The sequence below is a fragment of the Bombina bombina genome, chromosome 1 (assembly GCF_027579735.1).
Source record: "Bombina bombina isolate aBomBom1 chromosome 1, aBomBom1.pri, whole genome shotgun sequence".
NCBI classification, from domain to species: Eukaryota; Metazoa; Chordata; class Amphibia; order Anura; family Bombinatoridae; genus Bombina; species Bombina bombina.
In genome coordinates this window covers 1,035,448,463-1,035,461,361 of record NC_069499.1, presented here as the reverse complement: position 1 = coordinate 1,035,461,361, position 12,899 = coordinate 1,035,448,463, and the positions used below count along the sequence as shown (strand labels likewise).

The following is a 12,899-nucleotide window of genomic DNA, read 5'->3' as shown; positions in this document are numbered from 1 at the left end:
GTTTAGGGGTTAATAGTTTAGTGGGTTGCTTTGCATTGGGGAGCTGCCAGTTTAGGGGTTAATAGTGTTTTAGGTTACTTTGCATTTGGGGCTTGTGGTTTAGGGGTTAATAGTGTAGTGGAGACATTGCAGTGTGCTATGTGGTGGTTTAGGGGTTATTAGAGTAGGGACTTATGGCAATTCGGGTTAGCACTCAAGTAGGGTTTATTTTACACTTTTTTTTCTCCCTTGACTTCTATAGGGGAAAGTTATCACATGCGCAATGTTGTCATTTTGGATTTTTGCGCACGTCGGGTTAGTGCTGGAGCGATAACTTTTTACTTTCAACTCGTAATACCAGTGCAACCCAACACGCGCAAACATACTGTTAGTGCATTTAGCACTCTGGCGAAAACGCTAATTAGCGCTCCAATTTTAATATAGCCCTTTGTAATTTAATCAGCACTCTTTTACTGTATAAAGTTATACAACAGTACCCATATCCTAAATAGTTTGTAGTAGTTGTCTAGCAACTGAGCACAACTAAAAAAATTGTAGTGAATTTGTTGAAATATTATTATAGTGTAGTTTTAAATTAGTATTCTATTATAGTTTAAAAAAAAAAAATGTTTATTTTACCCAGTATTAAAAACTGACAATATTTTTAATGTTTACAGCCAAAGCAGACCAAAGGTTTCTTCTGCAAGTATCAGGCAGTATTTCCAGAAATATTTTTCACTAAACTTGCAATTAAAAAAAAATCTCACTTAGAAAGTGGTAGTAATAGGTTTCACACACAAATGTAATTTTCCTGGTCACATTGCAACATTTTTCATTACATTGTTAGCTTTAAAAATTAAACTGTTTTTTAAATTTAATTTAAAGGGATAGTAAACTCAAAAATTATCTTTTTCTCATTTAAAACTTCTTTATATATAACAAATATTTGTAATAGGTACCTTTTAACATTTGTTTGTCGTTTTCCTGTATTTTATAATCTGCCAAACACACTATTTCCCCTGTTATCCCGGTCCAGTAAAGATGTTCCACCTAGGTAGAAACATGGCGGCTGTGTGCTCATTGTAAGCCTTTTTTCCCCAAACGCATGGGCATTTTTGATCCCCCTTGTCCGCTTTCCTGAGGTGTGTTAATATTAAAGCACCGGATGGAGAGAGGACATGTGGTTGATGATGCCCACATTGGGGGGTGGCGCACCAAAGCGTGAAATTGTCTCACCGATCTGACGGAGGAGCAGCAGCAGACGCAATAGCGATAGAGGTAAGTATCTAATCTACCCCTAGACTAATGAGCATGTTTTTATATTATTAGGAATGGACTTTAAACTCCAAGTCAAATGTAAAATTTTAATAAATTACAAATATGGCATATCAGGGTTTTGTGTTCTAGTGCCCATGCGATTCCCTAAAATGACAATTGCGCAAGCAATATTGACCTAACAACCATCTTATGAATATGAAATGAGTGGGGTGCAACCTCTTCGCTATTGGATGAGGCACAGAATGTATTTTACATACACTCTGCCTACTTTTATGGGCGGTCATTGCCACTTGTTTTATGAAAATAAAAAAGTTAGTTTTATATTATTTAGAAGCTGTGTTTCTAGACAAAAGTAGCATTATTTGATCAAATATATATTTATAACCTTAATAAGCTGTTTAATTTATGTACTATTTTACAAAGATTCCTAACCCTTTAAGTATCTCAAGAGAATATGCTTTGAAAAGTTTACTGGGAAAATCAGCCAGCTTTCTTATATGGCCCTTCAAATTGAGATTCTTAATATTACTAAGAGGCAAAGCTATTTTCTCTGCTAAAGAATAGGTAATGAAAAAATCAAAAACATATTTAAACCTAAGTTTAAAGGTTATCTTTATATGTATGTATATATACACAGAGGGAAGTGCACTCACAGAAACAAACATATACATACATATAAACATAATTTGCTCTGACAAATAATGAACTAAATTCAGTTGTGTCTAGAATTAATATGTTTTTGTTAACATTTTGTAACATCACTTTGAGAAAAAACACTTTCTCTTGTAAGGTGTATCCAGTCCACGGATCATTCATTACTTGTGGGATATTCTCATTCCCAACAGGAAGTTGCAAGAGGACACCCACAGCAGAGCTGTAATATAGCTCCTCCCCTAACTGTCATAGCCAGTCATTCTCTTGCAACTCTCAACAAGCTAGGACGTTGTAGGAGAGAGTGGTTAAATATAGCTAGTTTATTTTCTTCAATCAAAAGTTTGTTATTTTTAAATAGTACCGGAGTTGTGCTATTTTATCTCAGGCAGTAAATAGAAGAAGAATCTGCCTGATGTTTCTATGATCTTAGCAGGTTGTAACTAAGATCCATTGCTATTCTCACATATGTCTGAGGGGATTACACAGATGAGGTAACTTCAGCGAGAGAATGGCGTGCAGTTTATTCTGCTATCAGGTATGTGCAGTTATAATTTTTTCTAGAGATGGAAAACACTAGAAAATGCTGCTGATACCGGATTAATGTAAGTTAAGCCTGAATACAGTGATTTAATAACGACTGGTATCATGCTTACTCCCAGGGGTAATACCCTTATGATATTGCAATATAAAACGTTTGCTGGCATGTTTAATCATTTTTATATATGCTTTGGTGATAAAACTTTATTGGGGCCTAGTTTTTTCCACATGGCTGGCTTAAATTTTGACTAGAAACAATTTCCACTGTTGTAGTATAAAAGTTACAGTTGGTGCAGTTAATATTACAAACTGTGACATCCAGCTTCCCTCAAAGGCCCTCTGAATGCTATAGGACATCTCTAAAGGGCCCAAAGGCTTTCCAAAGTCGTTTATTGGGGAAGGTAGGGCCACAGCTTGCTGTGGCAGTTGGTTGTGACTGTTAAAAAACGTCTATTTGGTTTTTTTGATCCGTTTTTTGAACTAAGGGGTTAATCATCCATTTGCAAGTGGGTGCAATGCTCTGTTAGCCTATTATACACACTGTAAAAATTTCGTTTGATTTACTGCATTTTTTCACTGTTTTTCAAATTCTGACAAAATTTGTTTCTCTTAAAGGCACAGTACCGTTTTTTATATTTGCTTGTTAACTTGATTTAAAGTGTTTTCCAAGCTTGCTAGTCTCATTGCTATTCTGTATAAACATGTCTGACATAGAAGAAACTCCTTGTTTATTATGTTTAAAAGCCATGGTGGAACCCCCTCTTAGAATGTGTACCAAATGTACTGATTTCATTTTATGCAATAAAGATCATTTTCTGTCTTTAAAAAATGTATCACCAGAGGAATCTGACGAGGGGGAAGTTATGCCGACTAACTTTCCCCACGTGTCAGACCCTTTGACTCCCGCTTAAGGGACTCACGCTCAAATGGCGCCAAGTACATCTAGGGCGCCCATAGCGTTTACTTTACAAGACATGGCGGCAGTCATGGATAATACACTGTCAGCGGTATTAGCCAGACTACCTGAACTTAGAGGTAAGCGAGATAGCTCTGGGGTGAGACAAAATGCAGAGCATACTGACGCTTTAAGAACCATGTCTGATTCTGCCTCACAATATGCAGAAGCTGAGGAAAGAGAGCTTCAGTCAGTGGGTGATGTTAATGACTCAGGAAAGATACCTGATTCTAATATTTCTACATTTAAATTTAAGCTTGAACACCTCCGCGTGTTGCTTAGGGAGGTTTTAGCTGCTCTGAATGACTGTGATACCATTGCAGTGCCAGAGAAATTGTGTAGACTGGATAAATACTTTGCAGTGCCGGTGTGTACTGATGTTTTTCCAAATACCTAAAAGGTTTACAGAAATTATTAATAAGGAATGGGATAAACCAGGTGTGCCGTTCTCTTCCCCTCCTATTTTTAGAAAAATGTTTCCAATAGATGCCACCATATGGGACTTATGGCAGACAGTCCCTAAGGTGGAGGGAGCAGTTTCTACTCTAGTAAAGCGTACTACTATCCCTGTAGAGGACAGCTGTGCTTTTTTTTTTTCTTTTCTTTTTTTTTTTTTTTAGATCCAATGGATAAAAAATTAGAGGTTACCTTAAGAAAATATTTATTCAACAATGTTTTATCCTATAGCCCCTTGCATGCATTTCCCCTGTCACTGCTGCTGCGGTGTACTGGTTTGAGTCTCTGGAAGAGGCTTTACAGGTAGCGACTCCATTGGATGACATACTTGGCAAACTTAGAGCACTTAAGTTAGCCAATTCTTTTATTCTGATGCCATTGTTCATTTGACTAAACTAACAGCTAAGAATTCTGGTTTTGCTATACAGGCGCGCAGAGCGCTATGGCTTAGATCATGGTCAGCTGACGTGACTTCAAAATCTAAGCTACTTAACATTCCCTTCAAGGGGCAGACCCTATTCGGGCCTGGTTGAAGGAGATTATTGCTGATATCACTGGAGGAAAAGGTCATGCCCTTCCTCAGGACAGGTCCAAATCTAGGGCCAAACAGTCTAATTTTCGTGCCTTTCAAAACTTCAAGGCAGGTGCGGCATCAACTTCCTCTAATAATAAACAAGAGGGAACTTTTGCTCAATCCAAGACGGTCTGGAGACCAAACCTGACATGGAAATAAGGTAAGCAGGTAAAAAATCCTGCTGCTGCCTCTAAGACAGCATGAAGGAACGGCCCCCTATCTGGGAACGGATCTAGTAGGGGGCAGACTTTCACTCTTTGCCCAGGCGTGGGCAAGAGATGTTCAGGATCCCTGGGCGTTGGAAATTATATCCCAGGGATATCTTCTGGACTTCAAAGCTTCCCCCCCAAAAGGGAGATTTCACCTTTCACAATTATCTGCACACCAGATAAAGAGAGAGGCATTCTTACACTGTGTACGAGTCCTCCTAGTTATGGGAGTGATCCATTCAGTTCCAAAGGCGTAACAGGGACAGGGTTTTTACTCAAATCTGTTTGTGGTTCCCAAAAAAGAGGGAACCTTCAGACCAATTTTGGATCTAAAGATCTTAAACAAATTCCTCAAAGTTCCGTCGTTCAAGATGGAAACTATTCGTACCATCCTACCACTGATCCAGGAGGGTCAATATATGACTACAGTGGATCTAAAGGATGCTTATCTTCACATTCCGATACACAAAGATCATCATCGGTTTCTCAGGTTTGCCTTTTAAGACAGGCATTACCAGTTGTAGCTCTTCCCTTGGGATTAGCTACAGCCCCAAGAATCTTTACAAAGGTTCTAGGGTCACTTATGGCGGTCCTAAGGCCGCGGGGCATAGCAGTAGCCCCTTATTTAGACGACATCCTGATACAGGCGTCAAACTTCCAAATTGCCAAGTCTCATAAGGACGTAGTACTGGCATTTCTGTGGTCGCATGGGTGGAAAGTGAATGAGGAAAAGAGTTCTCTATCCCCACTCACAAGAGTTTCCTTTCTAGGGACTCTGATAGATTCTGTAGAAATGAAAATTCACCTGACGGAGTCCAGGTTATCAAAGCTTCTAAATTCCTGCCGGGTTCTTCATTCCATTACCCGCCCTTCGGTGGTTCAGTGTATGGAAGTAATCGGCTTAATGGACATAGTGCCGTTTGCATGCTTACATCTCAGACCACTGCAACTATGCATGCTCAGTCAGTGGAGCGGGGATTACACAGATTTGTCCCCTCAACTGAATCTGGACCAAGAGACCAGGGATTCTCTTCTCTGGTGGCTATCTCGGGTCCATCTGTCCAAAGGTATGACCTTTCGCAGGCCAGATTGGACAATTGTTACGACAGATGCCAGCCTTCTAGGTTGGGGTGCAGTCTGGAACTCCCTGAAGGCTCAGGGATAGTGGACTCAGGAGGAGTCTCTCCTTCCATTAAATATTCTGGAACTAAGAGCGATATTCAAGGCTCTTCAGGCTTGGCCTCAGTTAGCAACTCTGAGGTACATCAGATTTCAGTCGGACAACATCACGACTGTAGCTTACATCAACCATCAAGGGGGAACGAGAAGTTCCCTAGAGATGTTAGAAGTTTCAAAAATAATTAGCTGGGCAGAGATTCACTCTTGTCACCTATCAGCTATCCATATCCCAGGTGTAGAGCACTGGGAGGCGGATTTTCTAAGTCGTCAGACTTTTCATCCAGGAGAGTGGGAACTCCATCCGGAGGCATTTGCACAACTGATTCATCGTTGGGGCAAACCAGAACTGGATCTCATGGCGTCTCGCCAGAACGCCAAGCTTCCGTGTTACGGATCCAGGTCCAGGGATCCCAAGGAGACACTGATAGATGCTCTAGCAGCGTCCTGGTCTTTCAACCTGGCTTATGTGTTTCCACCGTTTCCTCTGCTCCCTCGACTGATTGCCAAGATCAAGCAGGAGAGAGCATCAGTGATTCTGATAGCACCTGCGTGGCCACGCAGGACCTGGTATGCAGATCTAGTGGACATGTCATTCTTTCCACCATGGTCTCTGCCTCTGAAACAGGACCTTCTACTTCAGGGTCCTTTCAACCATCCAAATCTAATTTCTCTGAGGCTGACTGCCTGGAGATTGAATGCTTGATTTTATCAAAGGGTGGCTTCTCCGAGTCAGTTATTGATACCTTAAGACAGGCACGAAAGCCTGTCACCAGGAAAATTTACCATAAGGTATGGCGTAGATATCTTTATTGGTGTGAATCCAAGGGTTACTCATGGAGTAAGGTCAGGATTGCTAGGATATTATCTTTTCTCCAAGAAGTTTGGAAAAAGGATTGTCAGCTAGTTAAGCGTCTGGCAGATGTTCCAGATGTTCAGGCATTTTGTCAGGCTTTAGTTAGAATCAAGCCTGTGTTTAAACTTGTTGCTCCACCATGGAGCTTAAACTTGGTTCTTAAGGTTCTTCAAGGAGTTCCGTTTGAACCTCTTCATTCCATAGATATCAAGCTTTTATCTTGGAAAGTTCTTTTTTTGGTAGCTATTTTCTCGGTTCGTAGAGTCTCTGAGCTATCTGCCTTACAATGTAATTCTCCTTATCTGATTTTTCATACGGATAAGGTAGTCCTGCGTACCAAACCTGGGTTCTTACCTAAGGTGGTATCTAACAAGAATATCAATCAAGAGATTGTTGTTCCATCCTTGTGTTACACAATCTGGACGTGGTCCGTGCTTTAAAGTTTTACTTACAAGCTACTAAAGATTTTCGTCAAACATCTGCTTTGTTTGTTGTCTACTCTGGACAGAGGAGAGGTCAAAAGGCTTCGGCAACCTCTTTTTCTTTTGACTAAAAAGCTTAATCCGCTTAGCCTATGAGACTGCTGGACAGCAACCTCCTGAAAGGATTACAGCTCATTCCACTAGTGCTGTGGCTTCCACTTGGGCCTTTAAAAATGAGGCTTCTTTTGATCAGATTTGCAAGGCGACGACTTGGTCTTCGCTTCATATTTTTTCAAAATTTTACAAATTTGATACTTTTGCTTCTTCGGAGGCTATATTTGGGAGAAAGGTTTTACGGGCAGTGGTTCCTTCCATTTAAGTTCCTGCCTTGTCCCTCCCTTCATCCGTGTACTTTAGCTTTGGTATTGGTATTCCACAAGTAATGGATGATCCGTGGACTGGATACACCTTACAAGAGAAAACACAATTTATGCTTACCTGATAAATTTATTTCTCTTGTGGTGTATCCAGTCCACGGCCTGCCCTGTCATTTTAAGGCAGGTAATTTTTAAATTTAAACTACAGTAACCACTGCACCCTATGGTTCCTCCTTTCTCGGCTTGTTTTCGGTCGAATGACTGGCTATGACAGTTAGGGGAGGAGCTATATTACAGCTCTGCTGTGGGTGTCCTCTTGCAACTTCCTGTTGGGAATGAGAATATCCCACAAGTAATGGATGATCTGTGGACTGGATACACCACAAGAGAAATAAATTTATCAGGTAAGCATAAATTGTGTTTTTATGAAGGTTAGTGGACTTTTAGTATTATAGGCCTAGATAAAATAAATAAATGTAGTAGGGACACCGCTCAACCACTTGTTACCCAAAAAGCACAACTTTTATTAAATATCCTTCAGGAGGTAAAATACAAACTGGTTTCAGATTCTAGCCCTGTGTAGACAAACACAACTTAGAGTACAGGACATTGTCAGACGCGTTTCATGCAACTGCATTTGATCAATTTGAATAAAAGCCATTTGTGAAATTAGTTTCAGGTGAAAAAACTCAATGCAAGATTGATACTTAAAAATGTCATCACATCTGAGGACCCAGTTTGACTCTCTATTATAATCAATGGCTCAGCATCTGTCTCATAACCACACATATTTCAGTGCATGGAACAAGCACCATCATGAATCCTCACAAATACACCTTTATAGAACAAACAAACTAAACCGGGAAAAAACACCCGTAATAAAAACAGTCTACTCTAACAAATGCACAAAAGAAAACATAAATAAAATAAAAGTAGGTGAAAAATCCCAAACACTCCCTGGAACAACATCCCCTTGTCAGCCCCTGTTTTGTGACCATGAGGTCCCTGAGATCTCTCTAATTCTAAAAAAGGGAGACTACTTTTCTATATCAAAACACTTATTGGTTCAAGTGCTAGATTTCATGCATTGGGCACTTAATGTAACGATATGTAAATATTAATGGCAGAAAATGTTCTCTAACTAATCTGTAGAGAATGTATGAGAAGAGATTCTAATGAACATGATCTCACCTTCAAAACAAAGTAACTTCTTCAACCTTAGAAGTGTCTATAAATCTAGCCCATTAACTTGTATTCTTAAGGCATCTGGTTTGAATTGCAATATAGGCCCTTTATTTAAAGGAATAGTCTAGTCAAAAATAAACTTTCATGATTCAAATAGAGCAGGCAATTTTAAGCAACTTTCTAGTTTACCCCTATTATCAAATTTTCTTCATTCTCCTGTAATCTTTATTTGAAAAAGCAAAAATGTAAGCATAGGAGTCAGCCCATGTTTGGTTCAGCATCTGGGAAGCTCTTTCTGATTGGTGTCTAAATGTAGCAACCAATCAGCAAGCGCAACCCAGATATTGAACCAAAAATGGGCCGGCTACTAGGCTTACATTCAAATAAAGATACCAAGATAACGAAGAAAAAGTTATAATAGGAGTAAATTAGAAAAAATTGCCTGCTCTATCTAAATCATAAAAATTTTTTTTTACTAGACTATCCCTTTAACAAGTTATGTGTCTGTTGCTATATGAACATGAAGTGTTTTTCAAGATAACTAGAAGGCAGGTCAGGTCAGGGTTAAATGGAGAGTAAATACTTTGAGATTTTAAATGTTTAGTTATGCGTAGTAAAAACATCCCTGCGATATACTGTGATTTATTCTGTTTCCTCTTCACTGAATGTATCCCTGAAAATTGTGAATTTTCTAATTTCTTAGAACTAAAAATTGCACACATCATACTTATCAAGGCTAGCCCTGCTACATATAGTTGCCTTATGATGATTAATGTTGACTGATAAACAATGCAAAACAATACACTCTTTGCATACTAACAATATCGCTGTGGCTAGACTCATCAGCTGCAGATTCAAGCCCGGGTTGGCTGAGCTCCTCCAAATGAGACAAATGATGGGTGGAGTTTAACTGTTAAAAAACGATTGCAGAAACCCAGATATTAATTTGCTTTATAAATGTTTAGACTCGACCGATAAGTTTTCTATAGAAATACAGGAGAAATGTTATTTACAAGGTGTTTTGATATGTGGCATTATAATGAAAAGCAAAATTGTTTTACTAGCAAAACGGAAGTCAAAAAGCTTTAATGATTTAAAGTGAAAGTCAATTCTAGCATTTGTTAAACGCTAGGATTGACCATTGGAGCAAATAAATGGGGCATTTAGTCAGGAAGTATACAATACTTAAAGGGACAGGATAGAACATACAATTTTAAATTACTTTCCAATTTACTTCAGTTATCAAATTTGCTTAATTCTCTTGTTATCCTTTGCTGAAGGGACATCATTGACTACTGGCAGCTAGATGAACACATCTAGTTAGCCAATCACAAGAGACAAATGTGTGCAGGCACCAATCATCAACTAGCTCCCACTAGTGTAGGATATGTGCATATCGTTTTCAACAAGGGATACCAAGAGAACAAAGCACATTTGAAAATAGAAGTGAGTCTAAAAGTTTCTTAAAATTATTTGCTCTGTCTGAATCATGCAAGTTTAATTTTGACTTTCCTATCCCTTTAATAGCAGCTCAGTGCAACAAACGCTTGAAACAAATAAAGGAGCTTTCAGCATGAAGAATACCAAGAGAATGAAGAAAATTTGATAATAGGAGTAAATTAGAAAGTTGCTTAAAATGTCATGCTCTATCTGAATCACGAAAGAAAAATTTTGGGTACAGTGTCTCTTTAATTTGTTCCAATGGTCAATCCTAGTGTTTCACAAATGCTAGGATTGACTTTCACTTTAAATTGAGTGTACAATTTTAGAAAATGTTCCAATTTAAATTTATTATCATTTTTTCTTTGTTTTCCTGTTATCCTTTAGTGAAAATAAGCTCCTTCTCATGAGGAAATAGTGAAGAAGACCTAGGAGTGTGCACAACTCTGGTGTTACAAATGATAGCAGTGTTTGTAACAATGTTTGAACTATAGCGCTCATGACATGTAAAAAAAAAAAAAAACTTAAATGATAACTGGATACAAAAGAAAAAAATGCTAAGCCTACCTATGTTTATCTTTCAACTAAGAATACCAAGAGAACATAGCAAATTTGATGATTAAAGTAAAATGGAAAGTTGTTTAAAATGACACGCCCTATCTGAATCATGAAGGTTTAATTTGGACTTTACTGTCCCTTTAATTTAAGTATCACTGTTATCTGTTATGGTAACAGCACAACTATAACTTGTTATTTTTGCATACTTTACACTTTTACGCAATAACATTTGTTTATGAATTTCCCTTAACGAGGCCATGATGGTAAACAAAATAACTGGAAAGAAATAAACAGAGCAAATGAAGCCTAACCCTTTACCCTAACCTCTAACCTGGAATACTATCTGATGTATTGTAGAATATTGTTGCAGCATTACTATGGATGAATAGATCTCATATGATGTGAAGTTCTTGTTCACTGCTACCTTAGGGAATTCATTAATGATGAATTTACAATGTTATCAGGTAACTATAGAAACCATGACCAATCAGAGGTCACCTTTTAATATATAGTATGGAGAATAGTTTGTATCCAGTAGTAAAGAAAGTGCATAAAATACAATCAACATTTGCCAGCTAAATATAAATTGTCAACATACTTTTTCAGTTTCTAGAGGTGAAAAACAAAAATATCAGAAAATAATAATAAAACAAGTACATTTATATGGGTATTGTGATTCTATATTACACAGCTTAAACTGCAGTGTTTCTTATTTATAATAATGTGTGTAATAATTAGTATATTTGCCCCTATGAATCTCTAAACCAGCTCATATTCTGATCATATAAACCAAGAAGTGCTAATAAGCAAATATTCATAGTTTTCTAACTTACCTTATAATGTTTTACTCCCGCAGGGTCAGTGCATCTTGCTTATACTGTATTTAAGCCTTTGCACACTTTTCTTTTTTTTTGTAGATGTATTGTGTGCAGTGTACAGATAACAGACTTATCATCAATAGCCATAATCAGCAACAACAAAAAGAAAAAAAAAAGATAGCTCTCCAAAGTACTGCAACTTTCCAAAACACAGTAGAAAAGTATGTTTTCTCTTCTTTTGAATTAATTCTGATATCGTCTGTCAGTTAGTTTCTATTCCAAAATCCAGACACGCGTACAAGGTGATTAGACACTGGAGCTAAATTTGGAAGGTGTTGAAGGGTAGACTCAGCTATATTAGGAACATCTGAAATGCTTTTCCTTCATGGAAAGTGATATCACCAAAGCTTCCCGGGGGTTTAGAAACTACTCCACAGTTTAGGCAGTAATACCTATTTTGTATACTGCTATTAACAAGGCTATTTTAATTATATGGAGACTCAAATCTCAATTATCCCCAAAACAATTACTACCCTAATTGTTACATATTCTAATATCCTTTTATATTTTAAATAATTTATTAGGGAGGAGCCAACAACATTAAGCAAACATGCATATCTAGGTCTTTTTATCATTTGATCAGTTTCCAATGTGTATTTCAGTTTATCATTATCAAATATATTGTATGTATTTCAATTTATCATTCACATGGCCCTAATAAATATATTAAAAATGGTTAATATCATCTTAAACTTTGTTAGGCAAACTCTTTTTTAATCCCTTATAAGACACATTTTTCTTTTCCACTTATTCAGGAAATTTCCTCAAATATTTGGTGGCTGCACTATTCTGTATTTGTTTAGTTTAAAACAAAACAAACACTGAATTTTCTTTAAAAAATTACATTTGTCTTTATTAAAACTAAATGTTTCAAAGCTACAGGTGAGAAGTTCACCTGTAGCTACATTACTTACCTTAATGTGCTCCGGAGAGCATGGAGAGCGCACATAAGTATTAACCCCTTAATAAAAATAAAGTAAATGAATGTGCATTCATTTGGATTTTTGTTTTGTTAAAACTAAACAAAAATCCGATTTTTGTGACAAATGTGCATTTGTTGGAAAATGAATGCACGGCTCTATTCCTTATGCGTTTTTTTTATTCCACTGCTGTTTATTTCTGTAACTGTGACATTTTATTGCTGTACTGCATAAGGAGATACTTTTACCCCATATTTAAAATTAGATAGGAGTTGTTGGTAAGAATGAAGCATTGTTACTGGTTTTATATTAGAAGATATTTGATTATGTAAATGTCCACTATTTAATAATTTTATGTATCTTCTTTGGTATTGCTACATTTGTTATGGTTGTTTTGAAATTTATTTAAAACAATCAAGGACATTAATTGATTGTTATGTAAGAT

At 37.3% G+C, this 12,899-nt stretch overlaps 1 protein-coding gene across 3 annotated transcripts in view; it reads right to left on the bottom strand.

Moving 5' to 3' along the window:
• The window catches only part of LOC128665396 (P2Y purinoceptor 1), a 174,615-nt gene extending 162,823 nt beyond the window's left edge, over positions 1 to 11,792 (bottom strand). For all 3 annotated transcript variants that reach the window (XM_053719928.1, XM_053719934.1, XM_053719926.1), the window contains exon 1: positions 11,490 to 11,792. The gene's annotated coding sequence lies outside the window, so the exon portion shown is untranslated. The remainder of the gene's footprint in view (positions 1 to 11,489) is intronic.
• Positions 11,793 to 12,899: the final 1,107 nt, after the last annotated feature.